Below are 13,864 nucleotides of genomic sequence, written 5' to 3'. Positions count from 1 at the left end.
ATGTGGAGTAGAGTGAAATGACCATGTGACATGTTTAAATATGTCCCTTCTAACTATACATCCCAGAAGAATGATTACCCTTACTGTAACGGCACAGTGCTACTGACGCACGTTCAGACTATGATTCACCTAAAAATCTGGGATTCTTTTTTCTAGAATTATTGCTATTTTGTATTTATGTAGGGAACTATCTAATCTAAGCACAGTGCTTTGCATTTGTCCTTTTAAAAGGCATTATTTCTTTCACTTTGTTTCTCTAATTTTTCTAAGCCATTTGAAATTCTAAATTTATTCTTCACAGAACTTGAATGCTCTCCCAACCCGGTACTCTGTAAAATTAATAAATGTACTCTCTATGCCATCATCATCCAAGTCATTAACAAAACGAAGGCGTGGTGGGTTGACCCTGGCTGGACACCAAGTACCCACCAAAGCTGCTCTATCACTCCCCCTCCTCAGCTGGACAGGGGAGAGAAAGTATAATGAAAAGGTTCGTGGGTTGAGATAAGGACAGGGAGATCACTCAGCAATTACTGGTAATTATGGGCAAAACAGACTCAACTTGGGGAAAAAAATTAATTTAATTTATTACCAATCAAATCAGAGTAGGATAATGAGAAATAAAACCAAATCCTAAAACATCTTCCCCCTCACTCCTCCCTTCTTCCCAGGCTTAACTTTACTCCTGATTTTCTCTACCTCCTCCCCTCCAGCAGCACAGGGGGACGGGGAATGGGGTTTGGGTCAGTTCATCACACGCTGTCTCTGCCGCTCCTTCTCCTCAGGGGGAGGACTCCTCACACTCTGCCCCTGCTCCAGCGTGGGGTCCCTCCCACGGGAGACAGTCCTTCACAAGCTTCTCCAACGCGAGTCCTTCCCACAGGCTGCAGTTCTTCCCGAACTGCTCCAGCGTGGGTCCCTTCCCCGGGGCGCAGTCCTTCAGGAGCAGACTGCTCCAGCGTGGGTCCCCCGCGGGGTCACAAGCCCTGCCAGCAAACCTGCTCCAGCCTGGGCTCCTCTCTCCACGGGCCACAGCTCCTGCCAGGAGCCTGCTCCAGCGCGGGCTTCCCACGGGTCACAGCCTCCCTTGGACACATCCCCCTGCTCCGGCGTGGGGTCCTCCACGGGCTGCAGGTGGAGATCTGCTCCACCGTGGACCTCCATGGGCTGCCGGGGGACAGCCTGCCTCACCATGGTCTTCCCCACGGGCTGCAGGGGAATCTCTGCTCCGGCGCCTGGAGCACCTCCTCCCCCTCCTTCTTCCCTGACCTTGGTGTCTGCGGAGTTGTTCCTCTCACATCTTCTCACCCCTCTCTCCAGCTGCCATTGCTACTCCCCTGTAATTTTTTCTCCCCCTTCTTAAATCTGTTATCCCAGAGGCGCTACCACCGTCGCTGATGGGCTCGGCCTTGGCCAGCGGCCGGTCCGTCTTGGAGCCGGCTGGCATGGGCTTTATCGGACATGGGGGAAGCTTCTAGCAGCTTCTCACAGAAGCCAGCCCTGCAGCCCCCCCACTACCAAAACCTTGCCACGCAAACCCCATACAGAAGGCATAATCACGTTTGGTTCTTTCCACTGCACCTCTGCCTTTGTCAATGCATAGAATGAAGGTGCTCACTTGATAAGGAGCTATTCAGTTTTTTGTCTGACCTTCCTCTCTTGAGCTTTAAGTATGACCTTAACATTTCTCCCATCCTCAGTTCCTCCTCCCCCATATTTAAGTGCCTCTCAGTCATCCTCTCCTATTTCTCTCACAAGCTCCCAGTCCCACTTGGCCTCATTCCACCCCGAGAGCTTCTAGTGCCATTCCGCTCCCTCCCCAAGCTGTCCTCATTTGTCCTTTCATTTCAAGTGCTTTCACAGAGACGCTGCCAACTCAACTCCTTGTTCCAAGCTTCCTCTCGTCCACTCTACACCAGTCCCCTGGTTTCATTCACCTTGCCATTACGGAATGAGCCTGGGAACAACATAGCCATTGAGCATTTTCCTCAGACCAAACTCCCCGTTGTCCATTTCCACTGGTCACCCTCCCCACAGTCCAGTGGTGGAACAAGCACGCCCGGTTGTTCTGTGGCTCTGGTAGATGCGTCCAAAGAACAAAAAGGGCACGGTATGTCTTGTACAGGTAGAATCACTGGAGATGCTTACATACTAAAACCAAAGTTGATACCTGACACAAAAGTAGACCGTGCCAAGTATCGTGTTTCTTACACAAAACACAGAGGCACCGCAGCAGAGCATCATGTATACTGGAAGGAACCTTTGGAGGTCAACTTGTCCAACCTCCTGAAAAAGCAGGTCTTACCAGAACAGGCTGCTTAGGTACTTGTCCAGTCAAGTTCTGAACATGTGCAAAGATGGTGTTTCCACAACTTCTCTGGGCCCCATTCCCATGTTTGACCACTATCACGGTAAATTTTTTGGGAGCCTATCTACCAACATTTCCCATAAACATATTTTAATGTTTTACTTTATCTGCTATCCTATACTGCTATAGAACAGCAGATAAATGCAATTTAGAACAAGCAAACAAATTAAAAATACTATGTTATCTACACCATGCCACTTTTCTGGAAAGCTAGATAGTTTAATACAACCACATGTATAAAGCTTTCTTATATTCCTGTTAGTAGTACTCTCTAAAGATCGCAATTCTCAGGAATTTTCTAAACAATGTTCTTTTAAATGTTTCCTCTGGACATCACTGGGTAGGCAAAAATCTGAGCTTCACAGATTTCACATTCACAAAAATGAATGTGCTACTAGCTTTGAAAAATTCAATTTCAGTCTGATACACACTAGGTATTAGTTTTCTCTCTCATCCCAAGAAAATGCAGGTATAAGTTAGTAGTATTAAGGAACTGGATTTCCCATCTCAGCATATTTCCATTTCTCCCCTCCTCCCTCAACCAAGTACCTCACACAGGCAAGAATACAAACTTCTGGTTATTTTGGTGTGGTCCTCTCACAATTGCTCCTTAGGGATTTATCCTGATTTTTATGGCCACTTAAATATTCACCAGAAAGACAGACAAGGAGAAGAGAACTAACAGAGCAAAGAATGAAAAGACAAAAATTTTTAAAAAAACCCTGTAATTGCCCACGGAATGATGTTGGGAAGATAACGAACAAGAACTTAAAGCACTCCTGCAGGAACGTACATTCAACCTATCTGATATTAGTGAAGTTGGTGGGATGATTCAGATGAATGTAATGTTAGAAATCAAGAGATATAACCTATTTAGAAAGGGCAACAATGGAGAACAAATGGCACTGTATGCCAAAAACGTCATTGTCTGTTTCTGAGTCACTGACAACAGAAAATCATGTCTTAAGAAATGAAGTATAAGTCAGGATACTAGCTGGGGTTTGCTACAGATATGAAATCTCACAAAGCATGGTGGTTAAGCATCTATTGCATCTTGTTGGAAATAAAAGTTTCATTATCACAGTGGACATAACACCGAGTGAGATAACCTGGAGCTTTCATGCTGCCATTATCAGAACATGCCTGAAATTTCTAAAAATTGAGGACAATTTCTTATGCTGAGAAATGTTAAATCCAACCCAAGGGAAAGCTGTGTTCGACTTCATCCGGACAGATAACAAGTACCCCACTGTGTCATAGAGAACAAATACAGAACAAAGACCGTTCCTGCCCCCAGGTCTTAGAATCAAAGGACATATTCCCAAACACATCTCTGCAAAACGACTTAAGTGGTCCCACCCCCTACCCATGCTACCCCTCAGCTGTGCTGACAGAACTGTTTGTAGCAATGCATTGCAAACTGGTTCAGGGATTCAGATCTGAGTTAAACCAGAACAGGGACCTGTTCTGAGTTAAAACTACCTTTCCTTCTTTTCCTCCCTTTTTTTCTCTTTTTTAAGAGTATACTTTTAACTCATCAATTCTCAGATTTGGTTCATTACCTGGTACAACTGAAGTGACAGAACAAGGCAGGAACATACAGCTGCCACCTGAAAACTTTTTAGCTTGATTTGCCAACACGGGCAAGAAAGAAATACAGACAAAGCACAAGAAGGACTCAATAAATGATCATTGTGACAGGCAGTAGTTTATTCTTCCAAATTTCAAACTCTGCTATTCCAAAATACAAACATTTAAAATAAAGAATCAAGAAAACTCCACTAACTTTAGACGTATTGACTAGCACGTATGAAATGCAAGTTCGCATTTATAATAGCTTTGTTGATTTTGATGGCTGTGCCTGCTCTGAAATCTTTCTCCTTGGCTTGGAGGTGGGCAGCTATGTTAACACAGTCTTGCAGCTTGGGAGTTATCAACATACAGATACACAATTCCCAGTCGTTCAGATTTTATTTCACAAGATTTAATCGTATGCTTCAGTGGGGAGATACTCTTTCAGTACATGGACTATTATTCTCCAAGAGAGATACAGATTGTGTGCATGAGCACACCTATTTATCCCTCATTTCACCATATTTCCATAATGCCTTTATATAATGGTTCTTTCACTACCAAGTCTTCCTGTTAACATATTTCTCCTTTGAAAATACTTCCAGTTTTGTTCTTGACTGTGGTGCCTCTTTTTATTTAAATCTAGTCCACTTACTCAACATCTTATTTCTTGAGATGGGTTTATAACACACACGTTCTGCAAGAGGAATTACATGCTCATATCTTAGAAAAAAAGCTTGATGTTTTCAACATTGCTTGGTTATACCCTAGTGCTTAGGAGAAGAAGGAAGAAAGCAAAGAAAGAATATGCTTTAGCATCTTCTTCAGTTAAACAAGGAGACCAAGATTTGCATGTATTATATGCTAATGGTGCTATGCACAAATACGACATTCGCTCAAACATGCATTTCAAGGCTTTGTGAAGCCTGGCTTGCAGAACTTTAAGAGAAACTATAACCACTATGTTACCTGTTGGGCTTGGTCTTTGATGCAACATTCAAGACAACCTGCAGTGTACCTGGCACACTGACAACATGGTCAATCAGAATCGCCTTGTCCATCTTCTTAGACAAGCAGTTACTAGTCTAAAAACAGTTTTCCTTTGAGCACAGAGGTACACAATGGCTGCAAAGTACAACTGAGCTACTAACTCCAAGCATGTAGCAGAAATAAAACAAGAATGAAGTCCACTATGCCTGTTCCTAAGCCAAAACATACTTCAGTTAAGGGATGATGAGAAACAGGAGAACCCTTTTTTCCTGTGTCCCACCAGGAGCTTTCGTCATGCACGCTGCATAAAGCTGACATGGTGAAGAAAGCTCAGTAGGCCAGCAGAGTATGTACATTGCAGCTGAAATGTCCAGAGAATTCAAAACAAATATCTTAAAAGATCTAATTGCAAATGGAAAATGGCAACTTTATGAAGCTTATAATTCAGACAAATCCAGACTAGCTGTCTTGGGAAATAGCTCATAATTTCCAAAGCTATCTTCCTATTAAATTTCGTATTTCTCATCTACATCTTGGAGATGGCTAGAGGTACTTAAGAGTAATCAAGAATATTTTCAATACAGTCAAAAACATTTTTCAGTACGTCCCTCAAAAAAATTATTTAGCTTAAACTTTGACTTGAAATTGGCAGTAAACAGGAAAACTTCCTTATTAACAACTGATAATAAACTACAAAAAAGAAAAAAAGGCAGACACTTGAACAATATAATATGATGGACCTGACTTTAAATGCACAAGCATCAAGAAACATAAACACTAACATTCAGTATCACTGGTGCTTCAGGTATGGACCTGCTTCCAGTCAACACCGGAACTGGCTACTTTGCAGTCCAATTGACAACATGTGCAGCTAATTCTTATTTTAGCCATCATCTCTCTTTCTAGACATATGATAAAGAACATTTTCTTTCATTTGCCTGCCTGAGAAAAAACCCTATTTGTTGACAGAAGAGTCTCCTAAATTTACCACCACACTAAATATATTGATTCAGCTAATACTACAGTTGCTAAGACAATACTTATTTTAGGTAAGTATTAAAAATCAATACTTCCAAGACTCATATGTCTATATAGCAGGCTTAGCACAGACTGGTCCCCTTCAATTTCTGCTGGGCAACAGGAAGCTGGAAGAATACAGAAACTACAGTAACTGCAAAGCAGAAACACCTAAAATTAGCCTGATAAACTACACAGTTCGTCTTTCCTCTTCGGATACCCACTCAACAGAATACAAACTGCAGTACCAGAGAGGTTCCATCAAGCTGGAAGTCGATACTCTCCAGGACAGGGTAACAGGAGTAAAAACGGTTACATGAACACTGCACTAGCCCACAAAACAGGATACCATCCTCACCAGCAGTATCATTAATAATTAACTCACAGGAGCAGACTGCTCAGGAAACTGGTAGAGGGGCTGTCCTGGTTTCGGCTGGGATAGAATTAACTCTCTTCTTAGTAGCTGGTACAGTGCTGTGGTTTGGATTTAGGGTGAGAATGATGTTGATAACACGCTGATGTTTTAGTTGTTGCTAAGGAGCGCTTATCTTAAGCCAAGGACTTTTCAGTTTCCCATGCTCTGCCAGCAAGCAGGTGTGCAAGGAGCTGGGAGGGAGCATGGCCAGGAGAGCTGACCCCAACTAGCCCAAGGGGTATTCCATACCATGGAATGTCATGCCCAGTATATAAACTGGGGGGAGTTGGCCGGGGTGCGCAGATCGCAGCTCTGGCATTGGTCAGCGGGTGGTGAGCAATGGCATTGTGCATCACTGAGTTGGGTTTTTTTTGCCTTTTTTTCCCCTCCTTTCTTTTTTTTTGTTATATTCCTTTTCATTACTATTATTACTATTATATTTCATTATTATTACTGTTAGTATTATATTTTACTTTAGTTATTAAACTGTTCTCATCTCAACCCATGAGTTCTACCTTCTTTCCTGATTCTCCTCCCCATGACACCGGGGAGCGGGCGTCGGGGGGGCCGTGAGGGAGCGGCTGCGTGGTGCTTGGCTGCTGGCTGGGGTTAAACCACGACAGGGGCTTTCACCGCAGTCAGTTCAAGTACAAGGTGATTCACGCTGCGGATCCATGATCTGCTGAAGCCCATACGGCACAACACTTTCAGCCCTTCTCCTTCTTCCAGCTTCTCCACTCCCAGCCACAGTCCCACATCCTTTCTCATGGTAGCACTCGTGCTAGTAAGCGAGCTCAGGCAATGAGAAAGGAGCATTTTATATCTCTAGTTCTGTATCAGCTGGATCGGCTTCCTTACCTGGCTCACTACGCAGCCAGCTGATCTCTTGTACGGCCAGGAGGGATGGGGCAGGAAGAAGAAAGGAGTACTGCCCCTTCCAGCAGCAGGGATGTAATGTGAACAGGCTGTGAAACTGCACCCTGGGCACCCTGTTAACAGAGTGGGTCTGTAGCTGGAGGGAAACGACTTGTGGGTCCCAGCCTAATTCCTAGAAGCAGCCAGCCATAAAACAAACATCACTACCAAAACTGGCACTAATAAGTATCTGATAGTGAGCTGAGCAGAAAGGCCAGGATTATACAAAATTGAATGCTGTATCTTTTCACCTTCCAGTAAGACTTGGTCACATTACAAGAACAGTGTAAGGTATACTGTGAGTAGTTAAACATCAAGCTCTCAGAGTCCCCACTCCACAGTCTTCCTCTCAAAAAAGTGTGTATAAATATACACAGAACGCACATCCTAACCACAGCACTTAAAACACTGAAAAACTTCCATGAAAAATAACCATTTTAAACCCATTAAATTGTACTCCAGGAATTCCACTCACTGCAAATCTGTGAAACTGACCTACAGGCTAAGTAGATATATGTACGACCACACTTATAAAGAGAAAAAAATGTCTCTTCTAACGCACAAAAAAAATTCATAGGGCAGCACTAGATTTCATAAGCAGATGTTTTCATGCCCACTGTTAACCAATTTGTTTCAGTAAGCGAGTGGAAAAAAATAAAAAAAGATACCCATTCATTCTTTGTATGTATGCTTCACTTCAAAGAATTCCAGGAATCTATTGTAAATCTAAAAAACTCCTCAGTCACCACAGCACATTGTTCCCCAAAGGAACAGTGGGTCAAATTCAAAGTACCAGCAATAGAGTCGCATTCAGAACTTTTTCTATAGAGCCTGGAATGGACAAAACCTCCAAAGTCAGCGCTGAGTCTTCAGGGGAAAAAAAAAAATAAGGTTGTGAACTTAAAAGAAGAGAGACCAACAGATAAATCCCCACTGAGTAATAATAAGGAGAAGCTCTCCCAAACATTAGCTAACTAGTACATAAAAGGCAATTGAGTAAAAACCATGGTCAAGTCAACTAGCAGATTAACATATAGTCATAATTGGCTACAATCACTGAAAAAGCAATCTGAAGAAAACAGAGAAAACCCAGGCACTGGTGAGAAAACTCCAATAATAAAAGGTATTTCAGTAAGGCAGACAGCACTCTGAGCATGCACTGTGCTTCTGAAATGATGATGCCCTTGTCCGCCTCCAGCTGCTCAGTACTGTTGGCCTGCTGGAAGTTTTCATCTCATTCCTACGCCTACCAGCATCTGCTAACCTATTTCAGACAAAGAGAGTCAGGTCAGCTTAAACACTATAAATATTACATCTGTCATAACCCACCATGTTTTGACTGAGGCGGGCTGGGGAGTGCCCAGACTAACACCAAGGGTGGCACATCAGACCTCCAGCAGACAGGCAGGCAGTAAGTAATGGCAGTGACTTCAGCAACAGATACAGCCATCGCCTCGGGCTTCTGTCTAGAGCTGCCCTGTGAACACCAGTACTCTCGCGAGCAAAGAATGACTATCATTTTTTTCGAAAGAAATTGAAATAACATCTGAAACACTTGGAACACCAGATCTGTTCAATTCCAAACCCAGAGGAGCATACAAAGACATGCTTCCTGTATTTTACACTGGTATCGCTCTGCGATACCCTCTAACCCGTTAAGTATCTTCATTTGCTAAGATTTTAGTTTTCCCTACACAAGAGCATTTTTACCTTTTCCTACATAATTACAAAATACCTAATTTTAACATCCCGCAGGCATTCTCTAACCAATATGCTACCATCAGGCAGCTTTACCATGGATAGCATAACACGCTGCCGCCCTCTTTCACCCACAGTCTCATTAATGATTCCAAGAAAATATTGGCGACTACTAGAAAGACCCCGCCTTTTGGCTGTACTAGTGGTATTTACGCTTCTTCGAAGGCAAATATTGTCACCACCCTACTCTTTACTGTGTCACCAAATCACTGTGCAGTTAAGACCAAAGATATCCAGTGAGCTTTGTAATTGCTGTCGATTTTACAATACTTCTTTTGCCAATGATGGTATGTCCTGACCAAGGTCTGTCACCCGCTTATTCAAACTCGCTACCTTAACCATTATTAACTTAGCCAGAAACTTCATGCAGAAACAGTGTAAAGTGGATGCTACCTTTTGGGAAGACTTGTTAAGCTGGCTTACATGAGACTGAGCGGCTTGGGTCATGTAACACCACAGTTAAAAGTTAACTATCTGGAAGGAAAGCGGTACATTCTCTATCAAAAGCTTCAATATTTAGCTTTGAAAGAAAAAAGAAGCCAACGTTTCTTTAAAAAGCAAAGCGCGTGGCTTTTTGAAAGGAACTATAGATGCGCAACATCTGATGCTTTTAGAACATCGGATTTTGACTTATCTCACTGCCAAACCAAAACCAAGTAGCAGTAACAATTAAAAATGAAAAATTATCTCCCTACATTTACATCTGCATAACTCAGAAATGACAAATATTTCATGCAGCTTTCTAAGCTGCCAGATGAACGATGAGAAACTTCACTCTAAAAAGAAGTTCTGAGTCACCTATAACTAGGCAAGCAAAACTCAGAATGAAAATTAGCGCTCAGGCCCAGTTATATTATTAAGCCAGGAGAACTATGCTCACCCAGTAACTCCTTCTCATTTACGACTGTACAGGAAGCTTGCATCAGGGAACAGGGAAAACCGACAAGTCTTGTTTTGGGAAAGCGGTGACAGCACCAAAAAGCTGCAGCGGTGACTGTGAGCGCGCATTTGGGGGAAAAAACGCTCTAAATTATGGGGGAAATGAGAAACGATTATTGTTATCCCCTATTTCTGGTTCATTTGCCAGCCTCAACATCGGAAGGCAGTTCAGAAGGTGCAAACACGTGGAGCAGCTGCAGGCAGAGCGCGGTGACCGGCGGGGCCCGGTCCCGGGAAGACGGTGACACTGTGGCCGCGTCCCCCGCCCGCATTAACACGGGTTTTCTCATGGCAGGCGGCACCAATCTACTTTTAAACCCGTTCCCGCAGCACCGGGACGAGGGGCAGCACGGAGAGCCCGGGGCCCGGCCGCAGGCAGACGCCGCCGCCGCCGCCGCCCCCCCCTTCCCGCCTCTCCAGCCCCACCGCCGACTTCCAGGCCTGACGCCGCGAACACGCGAGGCCCGCGGCCGGGATGCGAGGGGAGGCTGGGCGCCTCCGCCTCCACCCGCCCGCCCGCGGCGGGGCGAAGGCCGGGGTCGCCCCCCTCCCGCCTCAGGGCCCGCCGCCGCCGCCGCTCCCCGCGCCCCTCGTCCCGGCGGGAGGCTGGCCGGGGCCGGGGCCGGGGCCGGGGCCGGGCCGCAGCACGTACCTGGCGCCCGTCGCCGGCGGGGCGGGGCGGGGCGGGCGCGGCGCCGTCACCGGGGAACGCGCGGCCCGATCTCCGGCTCCTGGCGCCGCGCGCGGCGCCGCCCGCCCCCACCCCCACCCCCCCCCCTCCCCCCACCTCCGGCTCCACTTCCGGGGTCCGCGCGCGGTGACGTCAGCGCCCGGGGGCGCGGCGGGGAACCCGGAAGTGGAGCGGGAAGAGGCGGTCGGCGGCCGCGGCCCCCTCGTCCCCTCCGCGGCCTCCTCGTCCCCCTGCTCCCCCTCATCCCCTCGGCCCCTCCGGCCTCCTCGGCCCCGAGCGCCGCCAAAACGCGCCTGAAAGACGCGTTGGAGGCTGGCGGTGCCCGGCGAGGCGTTGGGTCGGTGGCCTGCGGGGAGGCCAGAGCCCGTCAGGGCGCAGCCCGGAGGCCACGGCTCCCCCCCCCCGCCCCGGGGAAGTGGGGTTTTGGGGAGCTCGTTGGGAACAACGTCAGGGCACCGCTGACGTGGAGCGGGCGGGTAACGGCGTCTCGGCCTGGGGCTGCTGGTCAGGGTGCTCCTTGGGCCGGTAGATCTCGCTGGGAAGGTGGCGTTTCCACTCCCAAGTTTCCATTTTGATAGCTTAGGAATTTGTAAAAAAGAAAAGATTTGGGATAGGATTTTTCATGCCAGGGGTTTCGGGCACCTTCAGAAATACCTGAGGACGGTGTTGCATTGGCTAAAACACCGGCCGCCACGAGCAGTCCCAGCAGCCTTGCTGTGGCGTAGCGAGAGGAAGCGTGTTGAGTTTCATTTCAGGGGTGTGTTGTCTTGCTCCCTGGAAAAGCCTTCCAGATTTGGTCAAATGACTGCTGATAACCTGCATTATGCAGATGCTCAGTGGAGGTGTCCACCTCTCGTGGCTCTGGCTGCACAGGAAGGTTGTGAGCTGTTCCTGTCCCAAGGACAACCGAGATAGATGATAGCCACCTACCATGCATGCAACTGAAATGTTCCACCCGCTCTTGGCTTCCAGTCATGACTAATGGCCAAATCCAGTGAACTAGAGCCATGGATGGGTCTACATGGGAGAAGATAGAATATTTCTCATCTGGGTTGCTGCCAGCTGCTCTCTCTGTTATGACCGAAAGCAGCAAGCTTGTATGTTTTGCTCTCAATGGCTTTCTGCAACACCCAAGGAAGGAATAAGTGAAGTGTTTTTCTTCTTCAATGCGGAAGATATTGTAAGGTCTTGGAGAACTTGTCTATTTAAATTTTATGAATGTTTGGTATTTTGAGCCTCTTGTATTGAGACAGTATTTTCCCTGTATTTCCCATGGTAGAAAAAAGAGGTGCTTAGATGTCTGTCTTTTGATCAGACATTTGGGATGCCATATGACAGTGCTGTGATTGAGGTCTAGCCCATCAGCTGTGAGCATTATCTGTAGCAGAACAGAAGAACTCAGGGTTGGGCATCATTTAATCAACATTTTTTGGTAACTGTATTGATGTAAGCAACCCTGTCCTCTCACTCAAAGTTCATGCCATCTCCCTTCGCAAGTACTGCTAAGTTGCAAAGTGAACCTGGTTAGGACTGACTCAAGTTAAAAGCAGTCAGTGTTTTTTGTTGGGGTCTTAATCTGATTCACCATCATTCTCCATCTCCTGCAGTTCCCACCAAAAAAAAAAAAAATAACAACAACCAAAAAAAACAAAACCCAAACAACAACAAAAATGAACCGGTAGAATGTAGGAGTCAGGAACAAGTTTCAGGGGCGGCTTGCATGAGCGGTACAGCTAAAAAAGTGCCCTGCCTGTGATCTTGATACAGCCCTTTGTAATTGCAGGTCCAGGGAAGCATTCAAGGAGGACAAGTTTATCAAAACAAGGTGGTGGCGGGGGAGCAGTGGTTTTGGAGATGCTTGACCAGCAAAGAACTATTGACCATAGATTTGAAGGTCTTCATATCACAAAGAGGTAGCAAGTTGAAAGGGGAGGTCTCTGAGTCTCATTAGAGGACTGACCCCAAAATTCCAAATACCAGCAGTGAAGAGGAAACAGAGGTAATGTGTGGTAAATAGTCATTCAGTGGAAGCTGGGCTCTTATCTTCTGTTTGCATGTAGGACTGTGGCGTTCTGGTGTCTTTATAGACTTCTGTGATCTACAGTAACACCAGTAATAGGCTAATACTGGCAAAAATACTAATCTGCATGCTTACTGTTGTATGTAAACAAATGGAGTCTTTTGATTATTTTTCAAAATCTGTCTGTTTTCTCCTTCAGTCTTCTATCCCTCCTAATGCTAGAGCATTCATAGATGGCTACAGATATGTCACTTAAGCCCAGTGTTTTAGACCTGTTTATTTATTGCTTGTTGAATGTCCAGTAAGGTTCTTGAGTTCAGTTTTCAGAAATATGAAGTGTGAATAGTTACATCTGAAATAGATGGAAGCTGTGATTTGCCTGCACAAGGTACTGTAGAACATCAGATGCGTTAAAAGTCAGGTCTGCATTATTTCTGACTGAGCATCCGAAATTATGAAAACTGCTTTGCCTTAATTTCAGTTCCCAATTTAAGCAAAAACGTCATTTACTTATGTGGATTATGTGAAGGTAAGTTAAAGTTTGAAACAAGTTCCATACAATATCTTCAAAACCTAGGATTTTACCCTGGTTTGGGTAAATGGAGCTGCATTTCAAAGAAGATAGAGAAAACAAAGCATTGAACTGTTGATTATTACATTAGCGCTATTCATCCCGCGTGGTGTATGAAACAACAGTCCCGTGCAGAAAGAGTATGTGGTCATGTAATTAAAACTATCTTGGGCTGCATGTTGTTAATGACTGCCAGTGTGTCTCGGGTCTGTAGGAGGTTACAGACCTAGTTAAAACTGGTGGGTGGATTCAGCATTTGTTACGTTGTCCTTCAAATGTAGATAGCCTCCGTGACTATAAAGGAAGCGTAGGGAACACGAAGAGGTTAAAACTGCATAGGAAAAACATCCTTTTTGTGTAAATTCTTTCCAAATAAGCTGGATCGCACCAGCTCAACTGGGATGACTCCCTTTAGACTGCCCGGTTACTCAATACTACGCAGAGTTAGACCAGTTTTTGACATACTTGTGAACACAGATACAAATAGACAGTGTGGTAGGCTGCAGAGTGGTGCTACCCAGAGCAGATCATGTCATTCCAGTACGATCGCAATCTCTTACACAAGAGTAAATCAACGCCCTGATGTATCTAAACTGAAGTAAAGGAAC

The 13,864-nt window shown here is 45.5% G+C and overlaps 1 protein-coding gene across 1 annotated transcript in view; it reads right to left on the bottom strand.

Annotated features, from left to right (window-relative positions):
• The window catches only part of FAM172A (family with sequence similarity 172 member A), a 199,067-nt gene extending 188,401 nt beyond the window's left edge, over positions 1–10,666 (bottom strand). The window contains exon 1 of the mRNA XM_050912799.1: positions 10,627–10,666. The gene's annotated coding sequence lies outside the window, so the exon portion shown is untranslated. The remainder of the gene's footprint in view (positions 1–10,626) is intronic.
• Between the last annotated feature and the right edge of the window lie 3,198 nt (positions 10,667–13,864).

This window comes from Gymnogyps californianus, chromosome Z (assembly GCF_018139145.2).
Source record: "Gymnogyps californianus isolate 813 chromosome Z, ASM1813914v2, whole genome shotgun sequence".
Lineage (NCBI taxonomy): Eukaryota > Metazoa > Chordata > Aves > Accipitriformes > Cathartidae > Gymnogyps > Gymnogyps californianus.
This window is presented reverse-complemented; position numbering and strand designations above follow the sequence as displayed.